A 21,826-nucleotide genomic window follows, 5' to 3' on the forward strand; every position below is an offset into this window, starting at 1 on the left:
GGAACTCTTTTTCCCAAAACGAAGTGAAAAATGGGTTTAAAATAGATTCAGAAGAGATATTTTTCATTACGTCTGTACGTACATACATACTTATGTAAGTAAATATGTATATATATATCGCATAACATGCAGCTGTGCACATCCCTGTTTGGTTGCTATCGGATATATATACCCACTCTTTTACCCGGCTCGGTGAGGTCTGTTTTTTTAAACTTTATGTTAGTAAATTGTGCATTTATTGCTTTAAAAGTAATTGGATTGCGTTGTTCTAAGATCTTTATGCCTTTAGTTAATCTGCATGCAATAGGTGCAGAATTATCAACAATTTAAAAGCTGTTTAAGTGCTACTAAACCTAACGAAGCCGGCATTTGTTTACATTTGAAACTCTAAGTGTAACAGTGAATTAAGTCATTTTCTGCAGCAACATTAGTGACTTTTTACCGAGCGAGACCAAAAGTTAAAGTTTCAATTTTTTGCACCGATTTTGTGTGTTTATCTTGACTACAGGAAACTTACTGTTAAGCACCGGCAGCTTAATAGCTTACGGACATATCGAAGTTCTTCTTGCCCGCTGGAAGAATCACTTGCTTTCTCGTAGAAAAATTTTAGCTGTAAAAATTGTTTATTTTTTCAACTGTTTTAACTGTACATGGTGTTTTATGTTTTTCGGTATTTTGCGATTTTAATAAGATGCTTTGAGTTTTTATGTATTTTTGCCTTGACGCAAAGTGAGAGCTAAATTAACTGAAGGAAAAATATATCTCTAATGAAATTAGGAAATCTAAGTTTAAATGCAGAAAAATTGTGTATAATTTAATAGGCCGTACAAGGAAGTCGTGTTGTGTTGTCCACATCAGATCTTTCATTACATGAATCCTAGATAGGGAGAAATTTAAAAGAAATGAATAAAAGAAATCGTTAAATGGCTAGTGTAACATCTTATTTACTTTTCACTTCTATTATTTTAAAACACCACAATTAATTTCGTAAGCTTTATACATTAATTTTACCTTTTTCGTTTTGGCACTAACAAAGAAAATTATGGTCCTAATAACAATCACAGCTGTAAGTGTTTACTGAAGGCTAACTGTATTTTTGCTGAGACACAAAGTTCCTTGTCACGCAGGATTGCTCCATAGAACCAAACAGATTGCTTTTGGTTTCCTCCACGCAATACCAGCTGAGTTTTCTCCTGATAAATTTGTGACTCATTCAACGGTGATTGGTCATCTTGGCAAAGGAGAACAGCTTCGAAGCTTAACCCTTTACACCCAGGAAAATCGGCACACAAAGCATTAAACAGGTTAGAGGGTGACATACAATGAAAGCTTCAGAATTCTCTTTGGTCCTTCATCTGCTCTGCTAACGCCATTAGAGATGTAATCATTGCTGTGTTAGCGCCTGTAGATAGTGTAATGTGAAATATCTCTGAAGTGAATGTGCTAAAATAAATCGTGATGTTCCATGTATAAAATAGATGACAAGAAATAAATACTTAATTGCATATGGATAATGCATATAATCCTATTTTATGAGCTTATAGAATGTAGGATTTTAAAGTACTTACATAAAAGTTTCATAACTCAATCATACCTCAGTATTATAAATTATACGGAGATGTTCGAGAAATTATTAAAGAAGAATCATTAAGCATTTCAAGCACAGGTTTAGAAAGAATATAGATTTTAAGAAAGGCAATTCATTTATGTATTCCTTTGTGTTTTCGAAGTTTATTCCAAAAGTTAATTTGTTATAAATTTTGTAACAAGAACACAATTTCAATATTTTCGATTTTATACAATTAGAATCCTTTTACACTTTTTTTAGCTCAAATGTCGTTGGCCCAGAAGAGCTATTAATTTCGTTTCGCCATTTTGCTTTGAAAACTGAAATGCGTTGAATCACTTTTCAAATAGTTGTCACGATATACATTCATGTCTATAAATTAAGGATAATGCAAAATCAGGCTAAGGAAGAGTTAGAAGCAAAACAAATTTGACTTATTTGTAAGGCTTATTTATCAAACAAAAGGTAAAGAGGGAAAAAAAGTTGCTATATGTTTGATATTATTAAAAAAATTAGCGATTTTTTCTCCCTAAAGCAAATTACAAAAAAAAAAAAAAAAAACACTATTTACAAAAAACCAATATTACATGGTTGGTATGATTGTTAATACATTGCATGTCTCCCAGGCGATGCAATACAGTCCGTACAACGCCTAGGATGCTGAGTATCAAATTATCCATCTGATCTTGGGGGATATTACACCACTCAAAAAGCAATGCTCTCCGAAGTTCCGGTAGACATGTAGGAGGAGGTTGACGGGCTGCAACTCGTCGGCCAAACATGTCGCACACGTGCTGTACTGGATTCAAGTCCAGTGAGAATGCTGGCCAGTCCATACGGGTGTTATCCTCCAATTGAAGGCATTCGTTTACTATGTTTTTACGGTGAGGACGGGCGTTGTCATCTATAAACACAAATTGTGCGCCCCGAAACAAACGTACATGTTGTTCCAGAATAACGTCCCGATAGATTTGGCTTGTCATGGTTCTAATTTGAACATGCAGGTCAATTCTGGAACCCAGAATAATTCCACCACAAACGTGCACTCCTGCACCACTGTAACGGTGTCGTTCAATGATGTTTTCTTGGTGGTAACGGGTACCTGGAGCTCTCCATATGAAAGTCAGGCAAGAATCAGACTGCAAGCTAAACCTGGACTCGTCGGAAAACGTCACACTAGCTCACTATTGCGGTGTTCACAATGCATGCTCTTTACTCCAGGCTAACTGCAGGCGACAGTGAGTTGCAGTAAGTGGAACGCATCTGACAGGTCTACGAGTATATAGACCAATCTGCCCTAAGCGTCTGTACACGGTCTGCCTTGAAATTGCCGTACCAGTGGCTGAAGAGAGCTGACGAGACAGGTCTGAGGCTGTGTTCCGCCTGTTTCTTTTGGCAGTAACTGCCAAATACCAGTCCTCATTCGGCATTGTAACTCTGGGCAACCTGTGCTGTAACGTCTACTCACGTTATCATCATCTTGGAATCGTTGCCAAAGACTGGAGACGACACTCTGGGCAATTCCAAGTTCGTCTGATACTTCCAGTTGGGTACGCCCACACTCCAGACGGCCGATAATTCTACACGTAAAAAATCATCCAAATGCGTCCTTTGTGTCATAACTATTCGGTTATTGCACTGAAATGCTTATGAAGCGCCTGCGAACAATTTTACTTCTTTGCCTGTATTCCTTATATATCACTCTCTTACACTCTCGTCATTGTGACGTACCATCGGTGTCATCTGGTTACTTCCTGAAATTTGCATATGATTCTTAAAGATGTGTGTAGTGATTTTACAGGTGATATATTTATTTTAGAGTTCGATTTCCGCGTGGCTCCGAATTATCCTTAATTTATGGACATGAGTGTATTATCTCCCTGTATATTTAAAGAAATTAAATAACGAAGAATTGGCATAAATGTATGTATGTTTCTCGTTTTGTGATAAAATGTATGTATGGTTCTCGCTTTGTGATAAAACAACGGTGCCTAGAACCATCAACGTTTGAATAACGTAATCTTCCATTCGAATGTGGGCATTTGGAAGCCCAAATTTCGAATTTGGAATTTGTTTTATTATCTATTTCAGATTTTGTAGAACTTAAACGAATTTTTGATTAACAAAACGATTTCAAAGCGAGTACTGTACGGGGAAAAATATTTTTTTTATCTCCAGCGCGCGAGACTGTGTATCGGAAATTCAAAAGATATGCTCATTTTAAAATTATTTTGCATTTTACTCTGAACTGAATTTTATGGTTTAAGTGTGAAGAACATGATAAGGTAAGGTAACATACAAAACGTTAAAAAAACCGCCCCTTTGGGCGTAATGTAAAATCTGAAAGGTGTCAGATTTTTATATTTTTTTCTGATATTTTCACCTGGGGGAAGAAACTGATTAAATATAAATGTACTCCCAACAAAGCGAACACTCATATTGCGAAAATTCGGAACTGAGAGTATTTATCTTTCGACAAGTAGCAAAGAATATAATCTTACCTTTACTTTCAAACCCTTGAATCAGATTTATATTACATTGTAAATTAATTAGCTCTACTGGAGGACTTTCTGGGACGTTAGTCAATTAATCTTTTAATGGTAATGATAATAATGTCAAATCAGACTCCAAGTCAGTAAAACCTTAAATATTTTCTCACACGTTCTTACAATAGTAAAGGTAAATTCATTTACGGGAACTGTAGTCGCTGACCATGTAAAATTTCTTTGGGGGTCCAAAGACTCGAGAAACGCCAGCTTGTAACCACTGATACGTGAAATTCATGAATTTATAGACATTTCTCTACATACAGATCATTCCTTTTTCTCGAAAATTTGAAAGGCTGCACTCAGATCTTTTAAACTTCTCTTTTCCTGGCATCATAAAGCTAGTCTCCGAATTTCTGACTCCATGCAAATTTCATACCTCTGCGTCATGCATTGCGAAGGAATGTTCTTAGTAGGTATCTGCTTTTATAGTCTAATATATGGATTTTAAAAGCAATATGATGGATCCGTATAATAGCTTTTAATCCATATATTGGATTTTAATAGCTGCAGGCCGATATTATTTAGGTTCCAGTATAAGGTATTTTCTCCCTTCTTTCTGCGGGCTTTCGTGGTGTAACGGTAACGGTAACGCACTCGAGTAACGATCTCTCGAATACGGTAACGTATTCGAGAGATCAAGTTTCGAGTTCCGGCGAGGGCACTGCACATTTTTCATACCTCCTAGCTAAAACTATCCTAATGTCTCTACACCAGAACTGAACTGCGATATTGGTATGTAGGTGTATTAGGTTTTTTCCAAGCAGAACACGTGAAAAATGAAAAATGTGCAATGCCCTCTTTGGAACTCGAACCTTGGACCTCTCGAATACGCGTCGAGTATGCTTCCAATTACACCACGAAAGCATGCGCAAAAGAAAGAGAAACTTCCTTATATGCTCTCCTCCCCCCTTTTAAAGGCCATCAGGAGATGAAGGAATCTAGTCACCAAATCCTTGTGGTGTTGACTTATCCCCCACCACCTTTTAGTTCGAACGCCTAGTTATAGAGTTACTTTGAAACCGGAGATGTGAAAGATGTTCAGTACTCTCGCTGGGACTCGAACCCTGGGCCTTTCGAATAAGAGTCGAAAATAATTTCAATTACACCATTAAACTTGCGGAAAGAAGGAGAAATTATCTTATAGGTAAGTATTTCAGGCAGTGTTGCACTTCCCTTTCTATAAGCAATTATTACCAGCTGATGTTGATTATAATCATCAGAAGATTTTTATAGCCATATTTTTGTTTCAAGTTTAAAGTTTTACCAATCTTTTGTACATTCTTAAGAAATGCTAAGGCCCATTTCACGGGCTCAAGTTATTTGATCATATTAAAAATTGCTTAAATCGTAAAAACTTGCCATTTTTAGGATGGAAACAGATCTAGAAGCTTCCACAGATGTCTTTAACTTGATATTCTCATTGGTGGTCTCAACCATGGCGATGCATACAAGGCGATGCATTTTATGTATTTTGCATAAACTCATCTGCACCATTCTTTTTTGATATTTTATTGTATGGATAAGATTATGTGGTAAGAAATGACAAACAAATGGTATTTTTTTGTAGTTAATTTCGCATTTTTTTCGATTGAACGTATTGCTACTGATTTCATAAGATCCTTGAACGTATTGCTACTGATTTCATAAGATCCTTGAACGTATTGCTACTGATTTCATAAGATCCTTTTGCCTTTTGCTAGACAACATTTCTGACAGCATCTTTTAACCGATTTCCTCTTAGCAAGGAATCATACATCTGCTTTTAATCTGAAGAAACCAAGCATTGAGGTCATTATAAACATATACAGACCCTGAATATTTATAGCGTAAGTTGTTTGTGGATTACTTTACATTTTATCCTCTCTACATCCTAACTTAAGTTTATCCGATAACAGTCTTTAAGAGACTTTATATGATCTGGAAAGGATTAATGTATGTCTCTTTAAGCTTTGCGTCAATGTCAGGCTTTAAAGCTGAATTTTGTTACAGCAATACCTCTTGTAAATGGATTACTTTAAGCTTTTTCCGCTTGATTTTTCTTCATGAAAAGCTGCATGAACTTTTGAGGATTAATGTCAAAAGCACTCAACAAATATTTTTTATTTACTTAAAAGCAAAAGATGTTGTTTGTGAATAATATTCTGGTCATGAGCAGAAAATAACTTCTTCGAAGACAACTTTTGAAGATTATTCATTTGATGGAATTTTACATGAATATTTTTGTAAAAAAAAAGATTAAATTAGGTTATACAAAAAAAAAAAAAAAAAAAAAAAAAAAAAAAGTTGCAATTCCTTAATTCTTTGAAGAAGTACAATACAGCTTTAGTTTTGCTTTATGTACTTGTTCATTCTTAGCGTGAGTTGGTGTTATATTTCCAACTAATAGACTAAAATAGAGTTACTAATTCAGAAGTCAAACAACAAAAACAGCGTTATATTTTCAAATTTTTACAGGACTAGTTTCGATGGTTTTACCGAACCACCACCCTCAGCTGCAAAAGCGCAAATGAACGATAATGATTAGATAAGATAAGAAATCCTGGACAGAAATAAGCTAGTGGCGCCATCTGTTGATGAAACCAGAACTAAAACATAATTTCTTTAAAGGCCGAAGGCAAAGATGGATTGGAATTAGGATCCTTAACTAGAACAGAAAGACTTTTTTGAATGTGAAATGCCTCTAGAAAAATCTAGTTCTCCTATGAAAGATTAAAATTAGTCTTAATTAAAATAGAGTTGTTTATAATGAACCTAATTAGCACAGTTAATACATATACTTATACATTTTTTATTTTTGATAAAACACACGACATGTGCAGCTTCTTTGCTTTAGCTTGTGCTATTTCTGTTGGAAACACCGGAAGCCATTATCCTGAAATATGAATACTAAAAGTTTTTAAAAAGACATTGCTAACGACAACAAAATGCTAACATTTGGGTATATTACTAGTAATGAAGACACAAACCTCATAATCTCCAATAGAATCCTAATTAATTTTGTAAGGATTTATTTATTTTTATCTAACCAATTATTTTTTGTTAATTTGCTTTACTGTCATTCTTTCTTTCCATTTTCCTGCCAGAATGCTAATTTTATTTCGCGCGTATTCAAATGAGGTTGAAAGAGATAGTATTTAAAGGGAAGTTTTGGATTGTTTAATCAGAGTATATTCCGCCTGCTGAAGACCACGTTACTAATTTCGATTCATATAGCAATCTGTCTTCGGCGTAGTGTTATCTTGCCAACAGTGCCTGCCAATCGTGTAGGCTCGAGACAACTTGCTCGTTATTTATTTTTGTATAGTCCTTGGCTAGCTTGTGACTTAGTTTAGTTTTAATTTGCATTTATTCATTTTGCGTTACACCATAAATGCTGCTGGTTTGTAATCATCAGAAGTGCCCTCTGTTAAAATTATTTTGAGTTTTGACTAAAAGGGTGTCTTAAATCCTAAAAGTTCTGTTTATCTTAGGTATAAGTCACTTACATGATTATTCAAGGAATTGCCTCAAGTTATGCTTAGTTGCACGCACAATCTCTATAATTTAAACATACAAATGTTTGCCCTGAGAGTCTGGGATTCAAACGCAGCTTATTTGTGGTTCTAAAACGCCGATTTTCCTCGCTTTTGCGAGGGAAAGAACATTGCATTTTTTAGGGTGCTATTTATTTTATACGTGAAATCAAAGGAAATAATGTTTAAATGCTCTTTAATTTTTCATTTTAATTACATATATATTTTCTGCAATTATACAGTCAGAAAATAATACTTGAAACCTTAAAATTTAACGATTAAATTTGGTGATAATCGACACTAAACTTTAATCAAAGATAACACTTCCACTGTTTGGGAAGCGATGTTTGCTGAAAAATAATCTAAACCGTTATTTTCAGCATCATATTATCTATACCTATGTATATAAAGAGGAACGTTTGTGTGTTTGTTTGTTCACTAATAACTTAGTTACTATTACAGCTATCGTTACCAAACTTCCTACAGTTATTTTCTGGGTCTTCAAAAAGTAGACGTCCAACTTAAAAAAAAAAAAAAAAAAAAAAAAAAAAAAAAAAAAAAAAAAAAAAAAACTGAAATGTTTCAGATTTTAAATTACGTCCAAAGGGGCGTTTTTTAACATTTTGTGTGTTACCTTTCTTTATTAAATATCATGTTCCTCGCACTTAAACCATAAGATCCAGTGCAACAGCAGTATCGCAAAATAGTTTTAAAACGAGCATATCTTTAGAATTTCCGATACAGAGACTCACGCGCTGGAGATAAAAATGTTTTATCTGCACAACGTTGCCATTGCTCGCTTTGAAATCCTTGAGTTTGTTAATCAAAAATTCGTCAAAGTTTTAAAAAATAGGAAATCGATCATAAAACAAATTTCAAATTTCAAATTTGGTCTTCCACATGCTCATATTCGTTGGAGGATTACGTTATTCAAAATTCGATGACTCTATGTACCGTTATTTTATGACAATGTGAGAAATGTACATACATTTACGCAGATTTTCATTATTTAATTTCTTCAAATATAATGCAGGACTCTAACATTTTATGGCAACAGTTTGAAAAGTGAACCGACATTTATCCGTCCGACGCAAAATGCCAAAACGAAACTAATAGTCCTTCGGGATTCAAATCCCTTTGGACTAAAAAAAGCTAAAATCATCAGAGATATTAATTAAAAACTCGGAAAAACAACAATTTTCGCCTTCACTTTTCCGAGTGGCAACAGTCTTGCAAGCTGGAGATTATATCTGCTTTGTTTCGTTGTTGCCACTGCTCGCTTTCAAATCATAGAGTTTGTTAATAAAAAAGTTCTAAGTTTTACGATGAAATAAAAGTAGCATTTCCAAACATGAAATACATTATTCCCGATTCTAAAAATTATGGGAAGTCATTTCGACTATTCCCACCTTCCTACGACTTTAACTAGCCGAAATATTTATTAAAAACACTGAAAGCACTAATTTTCGCACTCTTTTTTCCTAATGGCAACAGTCTCTCGAGTTGGAGATAAAAATACTTTATTGCAAAAAGTGTTGCTACTGTTCTCTTTCAAATCGTAGAGTTTGTCAAAAGAATTCCCATAAAGCATGAATTTTTTTTCGCCTTCAAAAGATAGCTTTGTCAAAATAAAGATACAGTTTTGACAGCTTTAGTCTAAACTTTTATATTCATACACCACGAGAGTGGATGGAGGAGGAATGCCAGTATCTCTTACGAAACCAACCATCTCCATGAATACTTTAGCGGTCAATAGCATCCACAAAGAATCGCAGTGTCAGACAGTATAAATGCGTGTATCCAAATAGATGCAAAACGAAACATTCGCATGAAATACAAGACGGAAAGAAAGATGATGAAAAAAAGAGAGAAGTTCGACAACACCAAGCCAAAGACTCCGGGCAGCCGAAGAAGGAGGGAAGGAATATGCAGAAGTCAATTTAGCATATTTCATTGCCGGTGTCATCTGCAGTAATCCAATTTCACAGTTGGCTAAGCTTGGGATCCGCACAATGGAAATGGATGGTCATTACCAGTGGCTGCCACCGTCTCTGGGGACAAATCCCCGGCACCCTGAAATCCCTGGACGGGCTCCCCTACGTCAGCGCTTAGGAAAGGGGGCATCTTGTAAATTCTGGTGGACTTGCTTGATCTGGAAGAATTTCTTCGTTCTGAAGCCTAGAAGAAACGTCCACTGTAGGTTTTATTAGCGGGTTCAAAATTTCGAAATTTAATAGATAAAATCTCCGATCTTTAGAAAAGTATCTATTGTAAGTCCAAAGGGTGAATTCGCCCAGAAGGACCATTAATTTCGTTTTAGCATTTTGCGTTGATTCACTATAAACGTTGATTCACTTTTCACATTGTTGCCACCAAATATTGTCGTCCTGTATTATATTTAAAGAAATTTATTAACGAAGAATTTGCATAAATGTATGTATTGCAATAAAACAACGGTACCTAGAGCCATCCAATTTTGAATAACGTCCGTTTCCAACCGAATATGGGCATTTTGAAGCCCAAATTTAGAATTTGGAATTTGTTTTATTATCGATTTCATATTTTGTAAGAATTTAACGAACTTTTTATTAACAAACTCAACGATTTCAAAGTGAGCAATGGCAACGTTGTACGCAAAAACATTTTTATCTCCAGCGCGTGAGACTGGGTATCAGAAATTCTAAAGCTATGCTCATTTTAAAATTATTTTGCGATATTGCTGTTGAATTGAATTTTATGATTTAAGTGCGCAGAACATGATATTGAATAAAAAGGTAACACACAAAACGTTAAAAAACGACCTTTTGGGCGTAATTGTAAAATCTGAAAGCTTTCAGATTTTATTTATTTATTTAAATTTTTTTAAAGTTTTATTTAATTGTTCAGATTTAATTTGCTTAGTCACAGGAAATGCTTTTGTATCAATAAATAAATTTATTAGGAAATACTTTTCGGTGTCATATAATTTAAACATGTAACAATTAAGAAATATTTTATTGGACAGGTTCTTTGAAATAAGAATCTTTAAAATGCTCTATATATTTTTATCTTTCATTGTTGGTATAATATGTATTGCATTATTCCATTCCTTCTCCAAGGATCATTTATTGTGCTCACTGAAATCTGCACTCAGGAGGCTTCGGCTATGGGGGAAAAGCATCGTGAACCAGGTTTCTAATTTAGACCCATCCGGAGAGTTTCAGCGTGGCGGTCGACTAATGGGTTCGAATATTTCGCCACCTATGTTTAGGCCTTTTTAAAAGGACCTCCTTTTCTGAACAGAATGAGGAGAAGACCGTAAAGTACCTGCTTGTGAAACTATCGCCTTCCAGATTATACGGATTTAAGATAAAATGGTAAAATTCCATGTGCAGATAGACGTAAAACAGAGTTCAGTTAGAGTTAAATTATCAGGCTTTAACTAACTTATGAGACTTAAGATTTATTTTTCTTATGATTACTTACTGCAATTTTAATGTAATTCCGTATCCAACGACTTAAAACTTATCGCAGCTATCTTTTGTATTGTGAATAAATAAATGAATAAATAAATAATCATTGATCTAAAACCATCAGTTCTTTTTTTTTCTGCACTTAAAATGAATCTCAGTTGAGCTTCCACAGTTTTCAAGTAATCCTAATGAAGTTAACAAGTTATAACTAGTAGCAATAGTTACTAACATGTTTCTGTTTGTTTCATTTAAAACATTGCCCGTTTAACGGAAAACGTTTCCATCCAATGATTTATTCCCTTTTAGAAAATCGAAAACTTCCATCACTTAGGCGGAAGAAACGAAAACTTTTTCCTCTCATCTCATAGTGAGACTCTCGTTAAGAAACGTATTCGAAACAAAAGTTTTAAATTAAGTCACTTTCTTTATTTTACATATTTGATTCTTGTGCTTTTGTTCTATTTTTTTAAAAGGGAAATTTAAAAGGAACCATTTAAGGACATATCAGATATTCAAAAAAATAAATAAATAAATAAATAAAAAATAAAAATAAATAAATAAAATAAATAAATAAATAAATAAATAAATAAATAAATAATAACTACACATGAAAAAAATATTCCCCATACTTGACTTCTGTGAGGCGATTCAGAAGATGTGTGAACATGACAGGAGATGTACAAAATCTATACGCGGAAGGCCAGATAATAATAATAAAGATGTTTTCTTTAAGCATAGAAATTCTAAAAATGAACACTAAAACTCCGTAAACACACTGTATGTAAAAACATTTAAATTTTTTTATTTAGGCTTAAGCAATCGGAATTACTGACAATAAAGAATAAAATATAAATTCTTACCAAAGTTAAATTATTGTACTGTGAAGTTTTTACTTTGAGATTATCATTCCATGCGAAAATTCAAACAATGAAGCTTTGCTAATAAAAAGCAGCTAAAAGGAAAGCATTATTAAAACTGTTATAAGCAATCGATTGTTATAAGCTATCGTTTGTTATAAGCTATCGCTAACTGTTATAAGCTGTCAACGATTTTCAAATAAATCTCTGGCACATTTAATGAAGAAACACCCGAAATTTATGAGGAGTTGCTAAATAAGTAAAATTCCCTAAACACAAAGCATAGCTCAGCTAACTTATTATTACATTATAGTATAACTTATAATTACATAGATAACTATTATTATTACATATTACTGTATAGTGCAGTGCACTATGGCACTCTTAACTGGGAAACGAAGGATGTTCTTGATGCAGCTATTTGTATCAAAAAGAGTCATATACAGGGTGTGCATATTTTATTCTCCGGCTTAAGATGTGTTTTAAATAACAAAGAATAAGAAACAGGGTAAAATATTCACTGCATTTTTAGCACTTCCAAAGAATGTTATACTAATGCACTTCAACATGAGCACCATTAGTTGCTCGTAGAATACCGTCTGTTCTCAGTTTTCCTTCAGACATTGTTAAGCATTTGTGGAGTCACAGTAGCTCTTTCTCTGGTGATTCGAATTCTTCGATTCTGCAAATCACTGCAGTATAAACTTGGTTCTTCAACTATCATCCAAAAACGAAATCAAAGGATGTGACGGAGGGAGAAAGGGGTGGACATATTAAATTCGTCCACCTGGTATCATTCCAACGATCTGGGGACGTTTTCGTCAGAGAAATCATAGACATGTGTAGCCCAGTGACAAGGGTAAGATTTTCTGAAGAAATTGATCATCATTACTAATACGGTCAAGATTGTCTACAGAAAATTTCTTACGACTGGATCATTAGGTTTGATTTGATGACAAATTTGCAATTTAAACACAGACAATTTCAACTATTCATAAACAATCCTATGGACAATCGACGAAAGAATTCTTTTTGGCAGGCTGGCAGTGCGAATGGATGTACTAAGACTCCACACAAATACAGCTCGAATGGTGGAAACATTTTAATCGCTGATGTTTGGCCTACCTGCTCCTCCTTTATGCGAAACACGTCCGTTTTCTCGAATCTGTTTTAACCATCTTTTAACTTATTGTTTCATTGACGGAGGTTCACTAAATTCACGTCTGAAATGTTTTCGGAGATTTCCTTCGTTTCTCATAACCAGAGATTAACAATATCCCATAACATTGCTTTTCAGTATTATAATCTCATAATATAATTTTTTCACTGCATGTCGCTATTTTGTCTGTAAACAAATAAGTTTTCTTTTGCCATTAGCAAAAATTTAAAAAAATAAATTTCTTGTAAATAAAGAGTATATTGACATAAGTTATTTCCGCTTACTTCGTAAAATTACGTTTCACTTTAATTTGCTTATCCGGTGATTAAAATGTGGACACCTTGTATATTACTAAAACTATTACTGAGAAATATTATCATACTTAACATGAAAAATGTTTATTTAACTAAAAAGTGTATTTATATATCTCTACTAATCACATTAAAATCACATTAATTAGTTCGATTTTCTGTGTTGCTCACTTCGGTAATTTTTTTTCCTGTTGAAATAAATACCGTAATTTTTAAAAGGATTTAAACGATGAAGAAATACCTTATCGGACATGTTCGTTTGTAATAATAATTTTCACAGTACTCTAAATTTTAGTGCTTTTACCATATTGATATGTTGCTTGTTAGTTAACTAATTAAGGTAAAGACCTCGAGGACTATAAGACAGAAAAAGAGGCATTTTCAGAGATTTCTAAGGGGAAATGGCTGGCATTTACCTTATACATGTTGAAAATCACAAAGACGCTCATGTAGCCAGCCTTTTTGCCGGAATTCGAAACTAGCAGTGTTTAACTGTGTAATCCATTAACCCACTGACGAGAAAGATTTTTTTAACATTGAATGAAGAACTAAATACCTACCTTTATCAGTTCGATGCAGAATTAATACACAGAATTATATTACTTTACATAATCATTTAATTAATAAAGGAATTAACAGTTTAATCAAAAATATTCTATCATACACGAATACAGATGCTAACTATGTAAAAATCATTTTATCACTAAGTTCCACTTTCTATGAAATTACATTAAAAGAATTTGCTAAACATTTAATTAAAAATATGTTAATTCTTTTGAATTTGGTTTAACCCTCATATTTACTAACACAAATTCCTTCCCTTTTTTCCTTTTATAGGCATTGTTTATGTTTATTAGAATATAAATCAAATCTACTTGCATGCTGATACATTGCAAAAACTGTTAATTCGACACAGTAAACATATCGATTGTGATCATTTTAGATATCAAACTCGAATGAAATTTAATTTTTTTTTAAATTTGCTCCTTTTCATATGACGCATCTCAGACTTTTGGCTTATAAGACTTATACACAAGCCTTATACAGAAGTGAAATTTTAGAAACTTACCAATTTAAATTTCTGTACAAATAAGTATGCTCCGATTCCGTGTAAACCCAGAAGTCTCGTATGCAGAATTGAAGAATTTAAGAGTCTTTTAAACCATTCTATGAAGATATGTACGCGACTTCTTTTGTCTGTGAAGAAAACTGCGAAAATCGGCATAGAGAAGCTCGGTAAGAAGGCTCCGAATAGTGTCTCTTCATGTCGTAATCGGTAGCTATGTTTAAAGGCGACTACCATTCAGAAAATTGTATAAACAGAACTAGGTTAAAAAACTGAATTTTCTTTGTATCAGAAAATAAGTATTTTTCTTCCATTTCCAATTTGCAATTACAATTTTTCCAAGTCATAGGACAAGGATTTATTATGCTTAGCACTAATGATTATTGTAATAGACCCTGCTACTGATTATGTTAGGCTATAAGGTATTTTTTCCGCCTTCTTAGCATGTCTTCGTGGTGTAGAGGGCAGCACACTCGGTTCGAGTCCCGGCGAGGGCATCGCTCCTTTTTCATCTCTCCTGCTTTCAAAAAATACCTAATGGCAGAACAGTGGTGCCGAACTAAAAAAGGTGGTGCATGATGATTCTCCACCATCAAGATTTGGCGATCGGGTCCTCTAATCCCCAGTCGCCCTTTAAAAGGGGGAGTATATATAAGGTATTTCTCCCACCTTCTTAGCATGCCTTCGTGGTATAGTGGTCAGCACACTCGGCGCGTATTCGAGAAGTCCGTGGTTCGAGTCCGGCGAGGGCATTGCTCATTTTTCACGACTCCTGCTTTCGAAATAACCTAATGTTTCTACAAGGCATGTATACAGGAAGTTGAATTAAATTTCCTGTTTCATTTTATATTTACCGAGAGCGTTTTTGACATCTCTTGTTAATAACCATTATTTTTTGCAATGATGTTCTTTTAAAAAATTTGCTTTGATTTTACATTGCATGCTTGTCGTAACACTAGCATCTACATAGTTCGTGTTTATGCATAGCAGAAATCTCGTCAGTTTTGACCATAAGAAGCAGAAATTTTCATTTATGCATTAACACCAAAATTATATTAAACTATTTAATTTTGAAAAACTGGGATTTTATTAGAAAGAGTAGCTGCAGTCAACACAAAATGCAATGCATGAATCATCTTTTCGGTGCTTAGAAATGAAGTCTTACTTTGTTATTTTTAGCAGGAACAATTGCGCTGATGGAACCACGGATGTCTAAAGGAATACTCATTTTAATGAGCTTTGTTTTACTGAATTACGATGGCAACCTTTTACAAATAGGAGGCTTGTGGCAATCTTGCATCTAATCTATAGATAGGAGTTATGTTACTAACTGCATCCAGTAGCTTCACATATCTGAGTCCCATACTAGAATTCTCACAGTATTTCAAACTTCTTCAATACTTTTATACTTGGTGATAAAAATACCTGGCAAGGACGTAAAGATATTTATTATGGAAGGTGTATACGAAAATGGCAGATTGAAGTGGTACTCACATTTCATGTGCAAATTTTGAGGGATGTGCTTTGCTTCATGAACGTGGAATTTGCCAAATGCGTTTTACCTATGGGACCACTGGTGAAAACATAGTAACTGTTCAAAAAAAAAAAAAAAAAAAAAAAAAAAAAAAGAACTCGACAATTGTTCTTTGTACTCATTTTCAGGAGTTAACTTGTTTTAGCTTCATAGTTTGAACATGATCATGAATTATTCGATCCAACGAATTGTAACTGCGTAACCATAGCAATACTATCTTACAGGAAATTTTCAATTTTAAGTATCTGCAGTATAAACATTTTAAGCAGAACTTAATTTTAAAACATTAAATTTATTTGCTTCAGATTTGGGTATGTGTAGTTTCTAACATATCGAAAATTAATGTTAAGCTTAATAAGTCTACAATGCGTGAAATGTGGAATTCTACAACGAAGGCCATATATTTATCAAATATACTACTTCTCCATTGTAATAAGCAATCATGGGACTTTAATAAGCTTATTTTTAACGAAAATAGAGTAATTTTTCAAGTTTTACTTACCTCATCAACAATTAGAAAATTAGAGGTGTTGATTAATCATTTATATTGTTTCTAGAAATGGCGCTGACAATGTCCCTTGCTTACGTTAGAAATAACTCTTTTATCCTAAATGTTATAAAACGTAGCAATAAATAAATAAATATTGTTCAAGGGGAAAATTTCGAAATTTTATGAATAAATTTAAAACGAAATGAATTGTAGGATTTCATATAATGCACACTATCCTCCATATATTTCTAGCAATTGGTTTAGGAACTAGACATTTTTTTGCCTTTATTCTTTTGTAATTGTAAAGATATTACTTGCCATCTTATGCATGTTTTTGCAATATTTTAAGTGTTTGTTTTATTCTTCAAAATATTCAAGAATAAATAACAGCAATAACTAAATTTTTCATTCTTGTTAACATTTACTAACGTAATTCTTTGATTAAAAACAAAATTGTTATTTTTTGTTTTACGATGAACTCAGGTCTGTGGAGCATAGAATGTTTAATAGAACAATTACCTCCATCTTAGACAATGCTAACTTACTTATCTTCGAAAGATTGCTTTTTTTATTTGAGATTTTGATGATGATGATGATGATGATGATGGCTGAGATTATACAAGAATCAAATCATTCCAGTGCTCATAATACTAACGATGACTTCAAGGTCTTTCTGTTATGTTTTTGAAAAGAAAGAAAAATTTGTTCGCTTTCTAACACTTCAATACTGCGTTGCTTTTTATAGTACACACTAGCTCGAATTGTAACTAGTTGTTGGCAATGCTTCCACAGAATTTATGAAGTGGTTAGTATAATTGTAAAATACTAGTCGCACACATACGCAATAGTAGAAAAAATTAGTTGCTTTGAGATGAACACTGGCTCTTCTCAATGTAATTGGGATCTCGAATTGATAAAAATGTTTAACAAGTAAAAGTGATTTACTTGTTAAACATTTTTATTGCTTTATGTAAGAAGTTTGACACTAAAACAAAACAAAAAAAAAAAAAACATGGTTTTATCGTAATGAAAAGAATTTTCATTCAGAGCCCCCTCAGTCCCATCCTGGCTGATATCTATTAGCATTATTATGAATCAAAATTGTTTGAAACTTTAAACTTCCCGGCATGGTTCCGCTACGTAGACGATACTTTTACCCTGTTTGAAGGTAATAAAGATGATTTAAATAAAGTTCTTTCAACAATGAATTCTATTGATCCTGCTATTCAGTTCACTTTTGAACTTGAGACTTGCAATTCTCTTCCGTTTCTCGACATTCTGGTCACACGTAACACATCCAACTTCAGTACTACAGTTTACCGTAAACCTTCGTCGGTTTGCCTTCCACCACACTTTAAATCATGTCATCCGACTAAACAAAAGTTAGCTTCATTTTATTCCTATGTTTCCTGTGTTCTTCAAGTTTGCTCCTCCAAACTAGCCCTTGATGAAGAACTAAATTATTTAAAAGCAATAGCTATTGACAGGGGCTTTTCACCCAACATTATTAATCAAGCAGTTAAAAAATTCTCATCTCAACACACTAAAAGCCACACTCTTATTTTAGGAGATTGTAAAAATTCTGTTGTCATTCCCTTCTTTCCATCAATTAGCTATAAAGTTGCACATATTTTGCAGAAATTTAACTTTCGGGTTGTTTACTCTCCCATCAATAAAATTCCAACTTCTATACTCAAGGACCCCATTCCGGATATGAATTCCTGGGGTATTTATAGGATTCCTTGCCAGTGCGGTTTAATTTACATTGGCCAAACTAAGAGAGCCTTAAAATTTCGCGTCAAAGAACATGAGGCATATGTTAGAAAAAAGGAAACACAGAAGTCTTCTGTTGCTCAACATTGTTGGTCCGAAAATCACACTTTCAATTTTTCTGCTGCCAAAATTATTCAAAAAACATCTTCCATTGGAGAACTGGATTTTCTAGAGGCATTTCACATTCATAAAAATCTTTCTGTTCTAGTTAACGATCCTAATTCCAATCCAAATTTGCCTTCGGCTTTTAGAGAAATTATGTTTTAGTTCTGGTTTCGCCAACAGATGGCGCCACTTGCTTATTCTTGTCCAGGCTTTCCTATCTTATCTAAACATTATTTCCTATCTTGTTCATTTGCGGTTTTGCAGCTGAAGATGATGGTTCGGTAAAACCATCGAAACTAGTCCTGTGAAAATTTTGTAAATATAACGCTGATTTTTGTTGTTTGACTTCTGAAAAGAATTTTGTTGAGCTTCAAATTATGCGTTTTCTTCAGGAAAACTGAGGATCTAATTTTTTTTTCTCCATAAAGTCAATTAATTTGCACATGAATATTACTATAGCATGTTTAGAAGTTCTATTATCAATGATTTTTTTAAAAAAAGAAATTGATATAATTAAAATGTGAAGTTTAATTACGATCGTAATTCAGAAATAATTAAAACTAAATATTGGGTTTAGGCTTAAAATTTGAAGATTGTCAACAAGGATGATGTACTTTAAAAGTTAGATATTAGACCTGCAAGATGGGAAGACATTCACACAAATAACCATAGTTTTCTGTGCTTAAAATTCTTATCAGCGTGCAGTTGCCCTCTTTAATCATTACATATATTGAGAATATTACAGACAGTAGGGACGTAGAATCTTATTGTGTGTCCTTTTTTCCTATGTGTTTATTTTCTGCATTAGTCTGTTTCAGTGAAAATGCAATATAAATTTCTTTGATAACCTTATCTCTTTTCTTCAGTTTATATTTGATCGTGACGAGAAAATTTTATCATTTAAAACCAATCTTCTGATGCTGCGACAAACTAAACTTTTAAAGATTTATGCTTTCTAGTGCTGTTGATAAATTTCATCTCCTTTTAGATACAAACTCCATGTATAAATCTTTGAGAAGACTGACTTTTGTATGCTAATCTTGAATAATTCTACCTAATGCAATATTGGAACGTTCCCTTGTCTTCAAATATTCCACTGAGTTGATAGTGAAACGGCCGGTTTTCGAAGCAAAACGGCGGCGAGCTGTGTAAGGTAACTTCAAGCACTGTGGAGGTGGAAGAGGAGGAAGACTCACCTTAGGCAATCCTTCCCACTCTCTAGGCTAACTCTAAGCTAACTCTAAGCTCCCTATCGGTGGTGGCGGCAGGAATAGTTTTCTGGGTTGTGAATTGAAAATTTAATGCTTGTCAAGGGTTTTCGCAACTTATCTGAAGGTTCTATAATCATCCTAGATATCTATGTTCTCTGTGGTCAACTACTATGTATTTGTAATACAAATAAATGATTCTCGGTATTTTAAAGGTATATTGTCTATTGCCATACGTTACTCGAGGAAATTAAATTTTTTAGTGTTTACCTTTATTCATGGTTCATTGGCAAAGATTGAAACTAACTCTGCATATTACTTTTAACTGAGCATTAATGGCTATTTAGACCAATTTCGCTTATATCTGACAACATTTGATTTAATATTTAACTAACATAACACCCGTCACTTACCATAATTTCACATATTGTTGATATACTTTTACCTATATTTCACATGTTAGAAAGTAATTTTTAAAATTTTTTGCAGTTATAACGTTGCGCGCCTCCAACTTGCACGCAACCAAGGGGTGACTGTGAAAACAGTATAACACACAGAGTCTTGTAAAGGGTTTAAGTCCCTTTTTATTCAACGTAATAGATTACAATTGCGTCCTCTTGGCGCTTACAGACGGTGCCAACTCGGCAGTCAAATAAAAATAATAACCTGAAAAGGAACAAAAGACAAGACTCTAACTACGAGGCTCTCTAAAATAACTAACTCACCGCGTTTTACAATACCGCTGCTAATTCAGCAGTCTTGAAGCTCACTGGAACGATTAACACTACTTCCCGCCAAGCACATAGGCCGAAACGCGGGGTCCTTCAAATTCTCGCTAGCTACCTCCGCGCTCGCTAAGTAAGAATATCACACACCGAACTTGTTTCCTTCCTATTTAAATCATAATACTTCCGCTGATAATTTGAATCCTTGCGCGTTCTACTAAAATTTACATATTCTGGCATTGGCAGTTCCAGGGGAAAGTAAGGCTTGACAGGAAAGATAGTTTAAACTTAAAATAAATGTTAGTTAAAATAAATATAAACCCTACATTTGCCGCTGCCAGAATTTGGAAAACTTGGAAGCAGGTCCTACAAACGACCTGTTGTAAGTTTCTCTAATTCTGAACTAACTGGCGAGAACCTCGTTTACACAAAAAATCTTATGTAACAAATTGTATACTAAAATTCTGTTGATCGTTATAAAGCTCTCTTCTTACAGCAACTTTTCCTGGACTTCATCAATCAATCTTGATCTTTCCTTCCAGCATCTGGAAGGAATAAGTATCAGTATCTTTCTAAATACATTATAATTTACACTTTCTTGACACAATAAATTTTTGTGTTTAAACGATTCGTTTTTCTTAGTTATTGCTTACTTCACATTCATTCAATTTTTCAAGCATTAATTTAACTTTACCCTGGCTCTCCACCGTGTGTGGTGTCAAACGGGAATATTCGTGTTTTAGTCTTACAACACTTCCTCTAACCACCATGATTTGTTAGAATTCAACAACCAAATAGACACACCTTACTCGACATTCTACAACTCAATGAGCTACTTTAATATTCTTAAAAATTCAAATGTAGGTGGAGAACCCTACAAAACACATTCATTCTAACTTCCCCCTCATTCATTTTTAAACATGCAGGCTTTCGCTCTAAAGCATGACTTTACAGTTTACAATTTAATACTTAAATTTTGACTTCATTGCTTTTAAGCATTCACTTTTAGCATCTACAATTTTATGCTTCTAGACTAAATTCTACTTTTACATACATTCAAGTATTTACATACATTTACAAAAGTTTAATACATATGCTTTTTACAATTTACCATAAAATGAATAAGAGAAAATAAATTTTTACTTTACTCATTCTTCGCCAAGCTGGCGGCACTGAAAGTAAAATTCTTATTAATACAAGAATACGAAGTTATTTTTATCTTCGGCCAAATTTTGGCTTTAACATAACAGAATTAGTCTTTCGACCAACAGAAAATGCTTGTTTTTAGCTTTTACACTTAAAGAAAATAATACTTTTGCCTTAGCTAAATAAAGTAAAACAAAACTAAGTCTCAACCGAGACATATTGACTTTCGTCAAAACATAGAACTTCGTACTTATGCATAACATTTCGGAACAAAAGAGAAAAAAAAAATTATAGAAGGTTTTAACTTATCTTTGAGTTTTCGATGCTTGAAACTCCGTCATTCGTTTTTGGCAGAATTGGTCCCAAGTTAGA

This window comes from Stegodyphus dumicola, chromosome 7, assembly GCF_044657685.1.
Source record: "Stegodyphus dumicola isolate Sdum_Otavi_A_Nest chromosome 7, ASM4465768v1".
In the NCBI taxonomy this organism is placed as follows: Eukaryota; Metazoa; Arthropoda; class Arachnida; order Araneae; family Eresidae; genus Stegodyphus; species Stegodyphus dumicola.